The 14,980-nt window shown below is 45.0% G+C and overlaps 1 non-coding gene across 1 annotated transcript; it reads right to left on the bottom strand.

The window, feature by feature from the left end:
- Positions 1–8,578: 8,578 nt before the first annotated feature.
- On the bottom strand, positions 8,579–8,683 carry LOC119620049 (small nucleolar RNA U13). The gene has a single exon (XR_005236444.1). It is a non-coding gene; the product is annotated as a small nucleolar RNA U13 (small nucleolar RNA).
- Positions 8,684–14,980: the final 6,297 nt, after the last annotated feature.

Raw genomic sequence — 14,980 nt, 5'->3', positions numbered from 1 at the left:
CATTGCTCACTTTGGAATCAGTCCAATTTTGAGATGGTTGATGGATGAGCCCTGGGTCATGTGTGAACTCTCTGCAAAGGAAGCTGAGAAAGCAAGTTCTCTGGCTTCTACCAGGGAGGCAGGACTAATGAAGCTTCCAAAGATGCTGGGAAGCCACGAACCTTGGCAAGATTCCTTGGCACTATGTTGTGATAAGGTTGTTGCAAACACCTTTGGGCTATTTTTTTTAAACTTATTTAAAATAATACTGTCTGTTACTATACCTTTTGGGCTAGAGATTTTACTTTAGAGATTATAATCCCAAAGAAATTATCACTCAGCTATAGTAACATGGTACTTATTGCCCTTATTGATAGTAACTACTGAAAACCAAAAATAACTCAAGCATATAAAACCATGAAACAACAGACTAATTTGTGATATAACAAACGTCTAAGATTTCCATGGATGGTATGAATTCCAAATATTAGGTCACATTGTCTTCATCTGTTTATGCTTGGCCAGAGCATGCATCCAGTTTACTTTGAAATGTGTGGTCACTGTGACTATGTAATTTTATCCTGATGGAATATTATAACAAAAAAATTAACTCTATGTTTTACTAGGTGAATATATGGAAAGTGGGTACAAAATGTTTTATGAAAGAAACAGAAGAGTCTAAATACACTCATTACAACCATGGAAAATTAGTGTTTGCATAATGCAAAGGGTTTGCTTTTGGTTTGTAAGTTATTTAATATTGAAAAAGGAAATTCCCTTTTGTTTTTCCTAATGTTTGCATTAACCTCAGAGCTTCTGAAGAGTTTGCCCAATAGGTGGCAGTACTGGATAAGAGCAGATAGAAACTGCTGCAGGCTGCCTTCAAGAGCTGTTTCTCAAACTTTGGTGTACATACCAATGATCTTGTTAAAACACAGCTTGTTGGGCTTCACTGCACTCGGAGTTTCTGAGTTACTAGATGTCTTAGTCTCGTAGTGCTGCTATAACAAAATACCCGAGACTCCGTTATTTATAACAAAATACCCGAGACTGAGTTATTGATGAAGAACAGAAATGATGCCTCACAGTTCTGGAGGCTGGGAAGTCCAAGATCAAGGAAGTCCAAGATCACTGATAGGTTTAATGTCTGGTGAGGGCCTGCTCCATGGATGGTGTCTTCTCCCAGCGCCACCCTCACATAGTAGAGGGCAGAGGGGCAAAAAAAGGCCTAAGCCAGTTCCCTGCAGCCCTTTTATATGGCACAGATCCATTCATGACAGCAGAACCCTCGTGGCTTAACGCCTCTGAAAGGCCCCATCTCTTAATACTGCCACCATGGGGATTCCCTTTCAACATGAATTTTGGAGGGGATGCCTTCAAACCAGAGCAGCAGGTTTGGGGTGGGGCCCGAGAATGTGCATTTCTAACAATTTCCCAGGTGAAACTGATGCTGCTGGTTGGGGATCACACTTGAGAACCATAGCCTTCTCACACAGAGAGCTTCTTAAAGTGCAGATCATTCTTCTCTCCTTCCTCATAGCATCCCCCCCACCGCCCACCCCACTGCCATGTGTTAATGGAGGAGCTTGGCCACTTTTCCCCTTGAAATACTTTATTTCTTGGTTCCCACAATATCCCACTCACCTCTTTTGCCTTCTTTCATTTTTTTTACTATTTTATTTTTAAAGAGATGGGGTCTGGCTATGTTGCCCAGGCTGGAGTACAATGGCTATTCACAGGCATAATCATCACAGCACACTCTGTGTTAATGGGGAAACTGGGCCAGCCACTTGGAGGTGGGGGGCCCTGCAAACAAATGTTTCTTCCTGGCCTACTCGACCTTCTACATCTCATCTTCCATTTGAAGGGAGTAAATGGGCACGATGGAGGGAATGCCCTTTATCTATCACTTCCTGGAGGCACTGACAGACCTCACAGTGGGGTCTAACTCAGGACCCCATTACTGGTATCTCTGGTCCCCTACCTGGTAAGCCCTTTGTCCACTTTGGGATACTTCCTGTCTTGCTGCGGGCATCCTGGCATTCTTTGCACTCCCCTCTTCCCTCCCTTCTGCGAACACTGATCTTACAGTGAACTTCAGACTTTGCTTTAACTCCCTCCTGGGTTTGGTATGTCGTGTGTTCTAACTACTGAAGAGCTTGCTTCCGACGCGTAGAAATCCAAGCAAAATTTAGCACTGGATATTTTAACTCTCTCCTCAAGCTTTCAACCTCTCCTCCTCTCTTTTCACTCTCTCAGCTGAGCTTGACTTTGCTTCCTACTTCACTAAGGAAATGGAAATTATTAGAAGAGCATGTGCACAAGTTCCCAGCACAGCAGCTACCCTTCCCCCTGCATCTGGACCCGTGATACTCCACTTCCTCTCCAATAAGATGAATGACTTATGTTCCTGGCCAACTGCAGCCTCTCCACTGCGTGCTAGATTCTATACCCTCTCAAGAACAGGCTGTGGCAATTCTCCCCTCTCTACCACATCACCAGCTTTCTCCTATTTACTGCATCACGCCCATCAGCATACACATGTGCTACTATTTCTTTGATATTAATTAGTAAGAGTTGCTTCTGGGCTGATGCCTGTGGCTGATGCCTGTAATCCCAGTGACTCAGGAGGCTGAGATAAGAAGACTGCTTGAGGCCAGGAGCTGGAGACCACCAGCCTGAGCAACACAGTGACACCCTGTCTCTACAAAAAAAGAAAAATGTACCTGGGTATAGTGGTGTGTGAGCCTGTAGTCCTAGCTGCTCGGGAGGCTGAGGTGGGAAGATTGCCTGAGCCCAGGAGTTCAAGGCTGCAGTGAGCTATGATAGTGCCACTGCACTCCAGCCTGTCTGTGCTCTGCTCAATACTCCAGCCTTTAAAAAAAAAAAAAAAAAAAAAAAAAAAAAGCCTGGGCATGGTGGCTCACACCTGTAATCCCAGCACTTTGGGAGGCTGAGGCAGGCAGATCACGAGGTCAGGAGTTTGAGGCCAGCCTGACCAACATGGCGAAACCCCGTCTCTACTAACAATACAAAAATTAGCCGGGTGTGGTGGCAGGCCCCTGTAATCTCAGCTACTCAGGAGGCTGAGGCAGGAGAATCGCTTGAACCCAGGAAGCGAGGTTGCAGTGAGCCGAGAGACTCCATCTCAAAAAAAAATAATAATAAAAATAAAAATAAAAATAGAAAGTTGCTTCTGTTTATTGTCTCTAATTTTTCTGCTTCTATTCTCCCATGAACCCACCCAATCAGGCCTCATCTCTACCAAACTGCAACTGCCCTAGTCACAAAAGCTCTCCAACATTTGTCAAGTCCATGATCACTTCTCAGTCCTTAGGGGCAGCATTTGATATGTTGATCACTTTCCCCTTGAAATACTTTACTCCTTGGCTCCCACAATACCCCACTCACTTCTTTTGACTTTTTATTATTTTAAAGAGATAGGGTCTCACTATGTTGCCCAGGCTGGAGTACAATGGCTCTTCACAGGCTCAAGCATCACAGCACACTATAGCCTCAACCTCCTGGCTCGGCCTCTCAAGTAGCTGGGACTCCAGGTGCACATCACCATGCCCAGCTGTCTCTTCTCTCTTTTTGAGAAAGGGTCTCTCTCTGTTGCCCAGGCTGGAACGCAGTGGCACCATCATAGCTCACTGCAACCTTGACCTGGGCTCAAGCGATCCTCCCACCTCAGCCTCCAGAGTAGCTTGGACTACAGGTGTGCACCACCATGTCTGGATAATATTTTTTTCTTTGAGACAGAGTCTTGCTCTGTCGCCCAGGCTAGAGTGCAGTGGCATCATCTTGGCTCACTGCAACCTCTGCCTCCCAGGTTCAAGCCATTCTCCTGCCTCAGCCTCAAAAGTAGCTGGGATTACAGGTGCCCGCCACCTCGCCTGGCTAATTTTTGTATTGTTAGTAGAGACGGGGTTTCACCCTGTTGGCCAGGCTGGTCTTGAACTCCTGACCTCCGGTGATCTGCCCACCTCAGCCTCTCAAAGTGCTGGGATTACAGGCATGAGCCACTGCGCCCGGCCTAGCCTGGCTAATTTTTAAATTTTTCGTAGAGACGGGGTCTTGGTATATTTTCCAGGCTGATCTCAAACTCCTAGGCTCAAGCAATCCTCCCACCTCAGCCTCCCAAATCGCTGGAGTGACAGGTGTGAGCTACCGTGCCCGAGCTGGCTTCTCTTTTATTTTTATTTTTTGAGATGGAGTCCCACTTGGTTTCTCTTTTTGAGCACTCTTTCTTGTCCCATTTGCTGGGTTCCTCTTCATTTTCCCAACTTCCAAGTGTTGAGGTACCCCAAAGTTTAATCCTTAAACCTCTTTTCTATCTACTCTCACTTTCTACGTGGTCTCCTTTAGTGTTTCAGGACTTTAAAGCCATCTATATGTCGATAACTCCCCAGTTTATATCTCAAGCCTGAACCCGTCTCCCTCCTGATCTGTACATCCAACTGTCTACTAGACATCTCCATCTGGGGTGTGTTAGGCACCCCACTTGCCTGTCCCCAGCAGAGTCTTGGAGGTGTACCCTGCCCTCTACTTCAAGCTACTCCTGCAAACTTCCTCACTTCACCTCAGATGCCCTGACTCAGGACACAAACCTTAGTGTCATCCTCAATTCCTTTCTTTCTCCCATAACCCATATCCAGCCTGTCAGCGAATCTTCTTGGCTATATTTCCAAACGATCAACAGAATTCAGCCATTTCCCTTGACCTTTCTCTCTGTCTCTGACTGCTACCAAGATCTAAGCCACCATCAGTTCTCACCTGGGCTATTGAAATAGCCTCCCAACCTGTTTCTTGCTTCTGTCCTTGCCCACCTGCACTCTGTTCTCACCACAGCTGCCAACAATCTTGTTAAAACATAAGTCAAATAGTGTTATTCCTTTGTTCAATCCATCTGCTCCATTTTCTCAGAGTAACACTCGAGTTGTTCTTAAGACCTGCAAGGTCCAACATGCTCTGTGTCCTGGACTTCAAATCTCCCATTGCTTTCACCCTTGGTCACTGTATTAGTCAGGATTCTCTAGAGGGACAGAACTAATAGGATAGATGTATCTATGAAAGGGAGTTTATTAGGGAGTATTGACTCACACGATCGCAAGGCAAAGTCCCATGACAGTCTGCTAGTTGAGGAGCAAGGAAGCCAGTCTGAGTCCCAAAACCTCAAAAGCAGGGAGGCTGACAGTGCAGCCTTCAGTCTGTGGCCAAAGGCCCAAGAGCCCCAGCAAACCACTGGTCTAAGAGTCCACTAAGTACAAGAGTCCAAAAGCTGAAGAACTTGGAGTCCGATGTTCGAGGGCAGGAAGCATCCAGCATGGGAGAAAGACGAAGGCCAGAAGACTCAGCCAGTCTGCTCTTCCATCTTCTCCCACCTGCTTTTTTCTAGCCACACTGGCAGCCGATTAGATGGTGCCCACTCAGATTGAGGGCGGGTCTGCCTCTGCCAGTCACTGACTCAGATGTTAATCTCCTTTGGCAACACCCTGACAGACACACCCAGGAACCACACACTTTGTATCCTTCAATCCAATCAAATTGACACTATTAACCATCACAGTCGCTCTATTCCAGCAGCGTGTCCAGCACATGTCTACCTCAAGGCCTTTGGACTTGCTTCTCATGCTACCTAGATTTCTTTTTCCCAGATGTTTATTTGCATGATTCACTTCCTCACTTTCTGCAGATTTTTTTTTTTTTCGTCAAAGCCACCTCCTCTGTAGACTTTGAGCAAAGTGGATTACACACCATCATATGGGCGGGCCTCATTCAATCAGCTGAAGGCCTTGGGAAAAAAAAAACGACCACAGTCCCCCCAGGAAGAAGGAATTCTACTTCCAGTCTGCCTTTAGACTCTAGCTGAAACATCAACTCTGCCCTGGGTCTCCAGTCCTCTGGCCTGCCCTGCAGACTTCAATCTCTCTTTCTCCCCACCACCTCATTTTTTCATCCTATTGGTATTTTCTGTTCCTCTAGAGAACCATGACTAATACAGATTTTGGTTCCCTGGCCAACTTATGTAGAATATAAACATCCATCCCCTGAGGCCGGCACAGAGGCTCATGCCTGTAATCCCAACACTGTGGGAGGCTGAGGTGGCAGATCATTTGAGGTCAGGAGTTCGAGACCAGCCTGGCCTACATGCTGAAACCCCATCTCTACTAAAAATATAAAAATTAGCCGGGTGTGGTGGCGGGCGCCTATAGTCACAGCTACTCAGGAAGCTGAGGCAGGAGAATTGCTTGAACCTGAGAGGCAGAGGTTGCAGTGAGCAGAGATCGTGCTGCTGCACTCCAGCCTGGGTGACACAGCGAGATTCTGTCTGGAAAAAAAAAAAAATCCATCCCCTGACATTTCATATCCCTTTTCCTGTTTTCTTAGCATATATCACTATCTAAAATGCTATCTATCTTACTCATTTTGTTTATTGTCTGTATATTACCAGAATGTCACTTATATAGGAAATTTATCCATTTAGAGATTCTAGAGGCTCAGGAGTATATAATGAAACTAGCAGTTACATGTTACCTTATGTCTAATGTGTAGTAGGTGCTATTTTTGCTATTTTTTAAACAAATGAATGAATAACTAAATGTATGAATGCTTGGTTGCTTGACTGGATGAGTGGATGAATAATGGCGACATGGCCCCCAAAATGCCACTCATTCAAGCCTACAGAGGTTTGAATCAGGCATGAGAAAATACCCAATACCACTGTTGGACTGAGGTGACTTGCTGATGAAGCATGACATGACTTATTATGACTCTAACAGCGTGACTGAGTCACAGAATGTGCCCTTTTAATGTATTATTTTATTATTTACTTATTTATTTTTTGAGACAGGGTGTCAGCCTGTTGCTCAGGCTGGAGTGCGGTGGCACAGTCACAGCTCCCTGCGGCACTGACCTCCCTGGCTCAAGGAATCCTTCGTCTCAGCCTCCTGAGTAGCTGAGACTACAGGTATGTGCCACTACACCCAGCTAATTTTTAAATTTTTTTAGTAGAGATGAGGTCCTGCTATGTTGCCCAGGCTGGGAATATGCTCTTTTGTTTGTTTGTTTTTGTTTGTTTTTTTTTTTTGAGACAGAGTCTTCCTCTGTTGCCCAGGCTGGAGTGCAATGGCATGATCTCGGCTCACTGCAACATCCGCCTCCCGGGTTCAAGTGATTCTCCCGACTCAGCCTCCTGAGTGACTGGGATTACAGGCATGAGGGTAATTTTTGTATTTTTAGTAGATATGGGGTTTCACCATATTGGCCAGGTTGGTCTCGAACACCCAACCTCACATGATCCACCTGCATCAGCCTCCCAAAGTGTTGGGATTACAGGCGTGAGCCATTGTGCCTGGCAAAATATGCCCTTTTTAAAGGCCCATTCTGAAGAGGGAGGAGTTGCCTACAGAATAGGATACTTGCCAATGAGGCAATTAGCAAATATTTGTTGAGCACCTGCTGTATGCTTGAGACAAAAGAAAAAGCATTTATTTGAAGCATTTTGCTGGCCCCTTCCTATGAAGTAGGCACCGCTGAGAACCAAAGGTGACTGAAACAAGGGCCCTTGACCTCAAAGAGCTGCCACTCTAGACAAGAAGACAAATTCTACACCAACAATCCAGATATGTAACCATGCAAGATGGTAGTGGTAATGGAGACATCCCAATGAACTAAACATAGCATCCACTTCTATGACAAATGTGGGATGTGGGGGTGGCAGGGGCTGGTCAGGGTGCAAGCCATCCAGGCAGGGGGCACCCCATGTGCAGACGTGGGGCTGGACCTACTTGACTCAGCAGCAGCTGGACAGCCCAGCTGTGTGGAGGGAGGTTTTCTTCTTCTTTTTTGGAGACAGGGTCTCGCTCTGTTGCCCAGGCTGGAGTGCAGTGGTGCAATCATGCCTCGATGCAGCCTCCACCTCCTGGGCTCAAGCAATCCTCCCACCTCAGCCTCCTGAAGTAGCTGGGACTACAGGTGTGTGCCACCAAGCCCAACTAAGTTTTTAAATTTTTTGTAGAGAAGGGATCAAGCTTTGTTGTCCAGGCTGATCTTGAACTCGTGGGCTCAAGCGACCCACTCGCCTCAGCCTCCCAAAGTGCTGGGATAACAGGCAGGAGCCACTGCACTCAGCCGGTTTTCTTTGAGTGGGTGTTCTGGACTAACTCAAGAAAAACAACTGGGGCTAAACTGAAGTTATTTAGGAATAAAACCCTGCACTATCACTCACTCCTTCCAGGCTAGCACCAGGGAAAATTCTGAAATGTTTGGGTGGGCCCATATACCTCCCCCTCTCCCCCTTTTTCCTTTTTTGAGATGGAGTCTCACTCTATCACCCAGGCTGGAGTGCAGTGGTGGCTCACTGCAATCTCCACCTCCTGGATTCAAGCGATTCTCCTGCCTCAGTCTCCTGAGTAGCTGGGATTAGAGGAGTGTACCCCCATGCCTGGCTAATTTTGTATTTTTAGTAGAGGCGGGGTTTCCGCATGTTGGCCAGGCTGATCTCAAACTCCTGACTTCAGGTGACTGGCCTGCCTTGGCCTTCCAAAGTGCTGGGATTACAGGTGTGAGCCACTGTGCCCAGCTCCCCGTTTTTCTACCTCAGATGATTAATGCACCGGCGTTGTAACGAGGTTTGAGGGAGGCACATCTCACACAGTGTCATGAGAACCCACTAATCAACCTTATGAACCACAAAAAGGGTCTATCCCTCCGTTTTGAAGAGGCATCATGGCATAATAGAAGACCACTGGCCTAAGGGCCTAAGGTCAAAATATCTGTTAGCCAGAGCTTTACCACTTTTTTTTTTTTTTTTTTTTTTTTTTGAGACAGCGTTTTGCTCTGTCACCCAGGCTACAGTGCAGTGGTGCTATCTCGGCTCACTGCAACCTCCACCTCCCAGGTTCAAGTGATTCTCCTGCCTCAGCCTTCCGAGTAGCTAGGCTTACAGGCACCTGCCACCACACCTGACTAACTTTTGTATTTTTAGTAGAGACAGGGTTTCGCCATGTTGGCCAGGCTGGTCTTGAACTCCTGACTTCAAGTTATCCACCTACCTCGGCCTCCCAAAGTGCTGGGATTACAGGTGTGATCCACTGCACCTAGCCTACCACTTAATAATTATGTGATTTGGAGCAATTCATTTGGCTGCACAAAGCCTCAATTTCTTCATCTAATAAATGGAGAAAATAATGTCAACCCCATAGTCATCTCACAGGACTTCTGTGAGGGCCACATAAGAAGATGCTTGTGAAGACACTACATTAATTTGTAGTTCTGTACAGTTTTTGAGGGTTAGTGTTCTGTGAACTCTTTTACAAACTTCAGAGTATAAACAGGTCACGTCTGTTTCATTTTTCCATCTTCAATTAAGATAGATTCAGGCATGGTTGGGTGTGGTGGCTCACACCTGTAATCTCAGCACCATGCGAGGCTGAGGCGGGTGGATCACTTGAGGTCAGGCATTCGAGACTGGCCTGGCCAATGTGGTGAAACCCCATCTCTACTAAAAATACAAAAAAAAAAAATTAGCCTGGTATGATGGTGCATGCCTGTAATTCCAGCTTCTCGGGAAGCTAAGGCAGGAGAATCGCTTGAACCCAGGAGGTGGAGGTTGCAGTGAACCGAGATCACACCACTGCACTCCAGCCAGGGAGACTCTGTCTCAAAAAAAAAAAAAAAAAAAAAAAAAAAAAAGGATTCAGGCCGGCATATGCCTGGTGGTCAGGAAATCCAGTGGCAACTTCTCAGGCTCCTCCGTACTCCTCCAGGCAGTCAGAGAACATTGCAGGCCTTACACAGCCCACACAGAAGATCCTAGCTGACTGCTGCCTGGTGCTGGCATTGCTGTGGTTGGTCCCTTCTACCTTCCAGTGTTACGAAGAACATTGGTCTCCCGTGGCTGCCGACCAATGTTGTTACTCTTGCTGCTGTGAAGTTCCCCGGACCCAGCTCCTATCCCAGGCCAGTGTGTCCCCACTCTCTCTCTGATTTGCTCAACCAAGGGTACTCAACTCATGGCACATGGACATCCATAGGTCACAGGTTTTTTTTCTTTTTTCTTTTTTTTTTTTTGGTAGAGATGGGGGTCTCACTATGTTGCCCAGCCTGGTCTCAAACTCCTGGACTCAAGCAGTCCTCCTGTCTCAGCCTCCCAAAGTGCTGGGATTACACATGTGAGCCACTACACCCAGCCTGCATTAGTCTGTTCTCACACAGCTATAAAGAACTACCTGAGACTGGTTAATTTATGAGGAAAAGAGGTTTAATTGACTCCCAGTTCGGTGGGCTGTACAAAAGCATGGCTAGGAGGCCTCAGGAAACTTACAATCATGCAGAAGGCGAAGGGGAAGCAAGCACGTCTTACCACGGCAGAGCAGGAAAGCAAGTGAGTGCAGGGGGAGCGGGGGTAAGTACCACACTTGTAAACCATCAGATCTCACGAGAACTCACTATCATGAGAACAGCATGGGGGAAATCCACCTCCATGATCCAATCACCTCCAACCAGGTTCCTCTCTTGACATGTGAGGATTACAATTTGACATGAGATTTGGGTGTGGACACAGAGCCAAACCATATCACAACCTATAGGTCACAGTTCTTTGTGTCTGGTCCCATCAGTCACACAAGTTTGTCCGTTCCAGTGCCCTGATATCTTAGAAGTGCTGGACCCAGGATGGTCCAGGTATCTATATTTTGTGAAACTCACAACTATTGCCCCTTTTCCAGTCCTAGGGAGTTCAACAGCACCAGAGGGCTCATCCTATATCCCCTAAACACAATACAGAGATCACACCCTCTCTGAAGACACTTAGATTGTCTTCTCCACTAACTACTGCCCCAATCCAACAGGCAGTTTCTCTCCTTTGACCCTTCAAACACAAGAGACTCCTTTCTGGATCCCAGGACTCAGTTTCCTCCAATGCACTCAGCTTTTCAAACACACCGCAAGCTTATTTATGTTACACTTCCTCCCCCTTTCTGTTTTGAGAATTATCTTAAGGTGGCTAAGGTGATAGATACCAGTGTCCAAAACCTAAGTTTATCTGATGTGAGGACATTGAGATATAGATATCTATCATATCTATCTATCTATCTATCTATCTATCTATAGTCTCATGGCATACATTTTAATCCTTTAAATGATGAACTTTCTGAAACGCACTCTGCCCAAGCCTACATTCACAAACGGACTATGTGAGAAGTCTTTGATGGTCTGCTTCCTGGTGCAGAGACATCGTTGTATGGCAATGTTCTTGCTCTCCTTCTGCTGTCAGTCTGTGAGTGAATATCTCAAATTCTGGATCAATATCCCTGCCTTTTGCTGTCCTCTTTCATCTAATTCCCTATTTTCAGTGAAACTGGATAACAAAATTTGCCAGAGTAATGTACAAATAAAACATTGGTAAGTATTTAGCTCGGTAAATATTTGTTAAGTAAATTAATTGGGTGTTCAGTGATCTCTTGGGGGCTTCTGTCATGGGCCAAAGTGCATGAGTGTTGTAACAGTAATTTCAGTGGCTCTGAGGCCTCTTTTGCCTCTGCCAGGGAGAGTTATATTCCACGGAGTTGGGGTTGCCAGGAGAGTGGCTTTCAGAAAAGTGCAGCATTGCAGATCTATTGTTTTCCAAAAGCAACAATTGTGAAAAAATTAAAAAGTAGTTTTGGACCACGAATCAGAGACCAAGGTTCTGTAGACTGGCCAATAGCTATCAGAGTGACTTTGGCAAGTCAACCACCTCTCTGGGTCTCTGTTTTCTAGCTTTTAGTAAAGTCAGATTGGATTAGTAGTTGTTAACTATTTTTGGTTTGCAAACTCCTTTGCAAACCTGATTTTAAAAAAAATGAGCCCTCTTTCCATCTCCACACATATACACAAAACTCAGAGGCCGGTTTTTTCATGACCTCTCTATAACCTATTCCAAGACCCCCAAATTAAGACCCTAATGTCGTGCCTTCGATGATCACCATAATTTCCTCCAATTTTGAATGATAGAAATTTCAGAAATTGCAATGTGTGACTTAGGGAAATTTTGAAGGGTGTAGAGTTGTTCTCAGAGCTCCTCAATTGTACGACCTCAGGAAACTATTCAAAAACCCCATCCTAAATATAACATTTTAAATTTAAAGTGTGAAGTATGTTTCCCTACTGTGAGCCCAACTACAATTGTTGGCTCTTTGAGGTAATTTGTACATAATAAAAAGGAGTGTGCAGTATATTTTAACATGGTAATCATATAATAAAGTAGTTTACCTATTGTTCCTAAAACACCTGATTAATTTACTTTTATGGGGGTATGTTTCAGAAGCAAGACAAATCAGTGGGAGACCGTGAAAGTGGCTGAGTGGTTACTAACTCATAAGCTTCTCTGTCGTCTGTCCCTCCCGACCTCCGCCACCATCCCTCCCCACTGTTGCCAACGTACCAAACTCAACCTTAACCCACCTATGAGTTCCTTTCCAGGTTCACAGACCCAGTAACTGCCTGACATTTTACGATGCCCCTACCCACTGGGCCCCCAGATGCTGAAACAAGGGTTTGGCAAACCAGTTGGTTTGGTTAAACCAATCAGGTTTGACCAATGACCCCACTCAGGTGGCCTTGACCTCATCTCATATGTTCCAATTGGTTCTTCATGAAAGCTAGTGAGAGTCATTTCCAAGGGTTGCCAAGAGAATCTAACTTATTATAGCAAGAGTAAAGAAAGGCCACAGATAAAACCAAGACTCGTGTTTCAGAACGCAAACCAGAAAATGGAAGCAAAAGATCCTATCTTTGGACCACGGGAATGAAGACAAGAAAAACTGCAGAGAAATAGATGCCTGTGATTGAAGCAGTTCCTCAGTAATCGACACTGATCAGGGCAATGTTAGAATGGAATAATGTAGAATTCAATAGAAATGTATATTACATCCATTGGGAGCCAGATGACTTCATCACAGCTAATGTTATTACAATGAATATAAAAGGAAGTAATGATTCACCATTTAGTTACTTTCCTCCCTTCCCCCAACACCTTTTCTTCAGCTTTAACAAACTGGTCTGAAGCCAACTGCGACATCAGTTTAGTAATGACTTTAAGCACCATTTACGCTGCTATCATGGCAATTTAAATTGTCACTTTCTATTAAAAGGTCTACCTCAGAATGGTTTTAAGTGAAAGCGTTCCACATTGACAGTGCAATTAAACAAGAAAAAAAATCCTTTCTTGGGATGTCAGTGCAAACGCATTTTAAATAGTGGTTCAGCAGCGCCTTGCTAATTTAAACTACAGTATTGCTTTCTACTAAAGAATAGAAACTGATTTGGGCTTTTTTCCCCTCCCTGTACTGTGTGACAGTTTGAATTGGCACTGTGTCCCAGTCAAAGCCCTGATGTGCCAATGGGGTCCCTGAACCTAAAGTGTATCCCCTCCCAAGGCAGGCATTAAACAGAAATAATTTCCCCTTGTGAAGGGGAAGCTTCACCTTTCACAGCATTTGCTTTTAAAATTGCCCTTTTCTGATTCAACTTGCCTTTCTCAAACTGTGGTCTCACTTGCTCATCAGGGAGAGAATGGAGAGGTATGGGGGACCTACTTTATTGAGATGACAACTTTCTGAATCAAAAGTGGACAATCAGGAGGCCAAGGTGGGTAGATCACCTGAGGTCAGGAGTTCGAGACCAGCCTAACATGGTGACACCCCATCTCTACTAAAAATACAAAATTAGCCAGGTGTGGTGGCACATGCCTGTAATCCCAGCTACTTGGGAGGCTGGGGCAGGAGAATCGCTTGAACCTGGGAGGCAGAGGTTGGTTGCAGAGAGCCAAGATTGCGCCATGGCACTCCAGCCTGGGCAACAAGAACAAGACTCCATCTCAAAAAATAAAATAAAATAAAATAAATAAATAAAGGACAATCAACTAGAGAAAATTTAGTGTGGAAAAGAATTCTGAGTACGGGTGTATGAGTTTTTCTCTTTCAGATTTCTAAGTTTAGATCCTGAGGCGGTTTATGCATTTCGCCAACCTCCTCCTTCAATTCAGCTGAGGAAAGACCCTTCAGGCACTTTCATCTTTGAATACATTTTAACACAGAAAACGGTAAGGGAGCGCAACTGTTGAACGTGCTAGTACAAAATAACACGTTTTATCTACCTCATTTGCTTTCCGCACTCCTGTAGACCCAATAGTCCATAATTCCCAGGCATTTGGCTTAGATAGATTCCAGCTATCAGAGAGAATAACACAATTACATTCTTAGGTGTGGGTGCCTTAAATTAGAAGTTGAAGAATATTTGAACAGCAGGAATGGCTGGCATTTTCTTTTAATGGTCTTGAAGCGTTTCCAGCCTGACAGAACCTTATGTCATGAGCAATAGCTCTGAAGCACACTAGGCTCACCAGAAGTAAACGAGGCATAACATTTAAGTTGCTTCTGTTACATTCTCAATTGATATCATTATTGCTCTGAAGGACACCGAGATAGCATCTTGAGAAAAGTGTCCCAATGATGGTTATCGAGATGCAATTTTTTATGTCTACACAATTACATTTCTAACTTCGCCATATTCCACACTCGACTGCCATGGAAAAGATGATCGATGTAAACTCAGTCCTCACAAGAATAATACATAAGCTACTGGGATCGAAACTCATTTTTATTTTACAAATTAGGCAAACTTTCTTTCAGTTCCATTTTCTTCCGTTAATATAACGCATTAGTATTTAAGCCCAGGGCAGCTGGAAACAGAAGAAATGGCCTGCTGATTTGGGGGCTGACAGGGGCCAGGAAAGGGTCATCTCAGAAAGTAGTACTCCTTTTTTTTTTTTCTTTGTATTTTCTGATAGAGATGGAGTTTCACCATGTTGCCCAGGCTGGTCTCGAACTCCTGGGTTCAAGTGATCCTCCCACTTCAGTCTCCCAAAGTGCTGGGATTACAGGCATGAGCCACTGTACCTGGCCAGAAGTATTCCTTCTTGAAAAGTAAAGGTGAAGGGAAGGGAGACAGACCCAGA

Source organism: Chlorocebus sabaeus, chromosome X (assembly GCF_047675955.1).
Source record: "Chlorocebus sabaeus isolate Y175 chromosome X, mChlSab1.0.hap1, whole genome shotgun sequence".
Lineage (NCBI taxonomy): Eukaryota > Metazoa > Chordata > Mammalia > Primates > Cercopithecidae > Chlorocebus > Chlorocebus sabaeus.
This window is presented reverse-complemented; position numbering and strand designations above follow the sequence as displayed.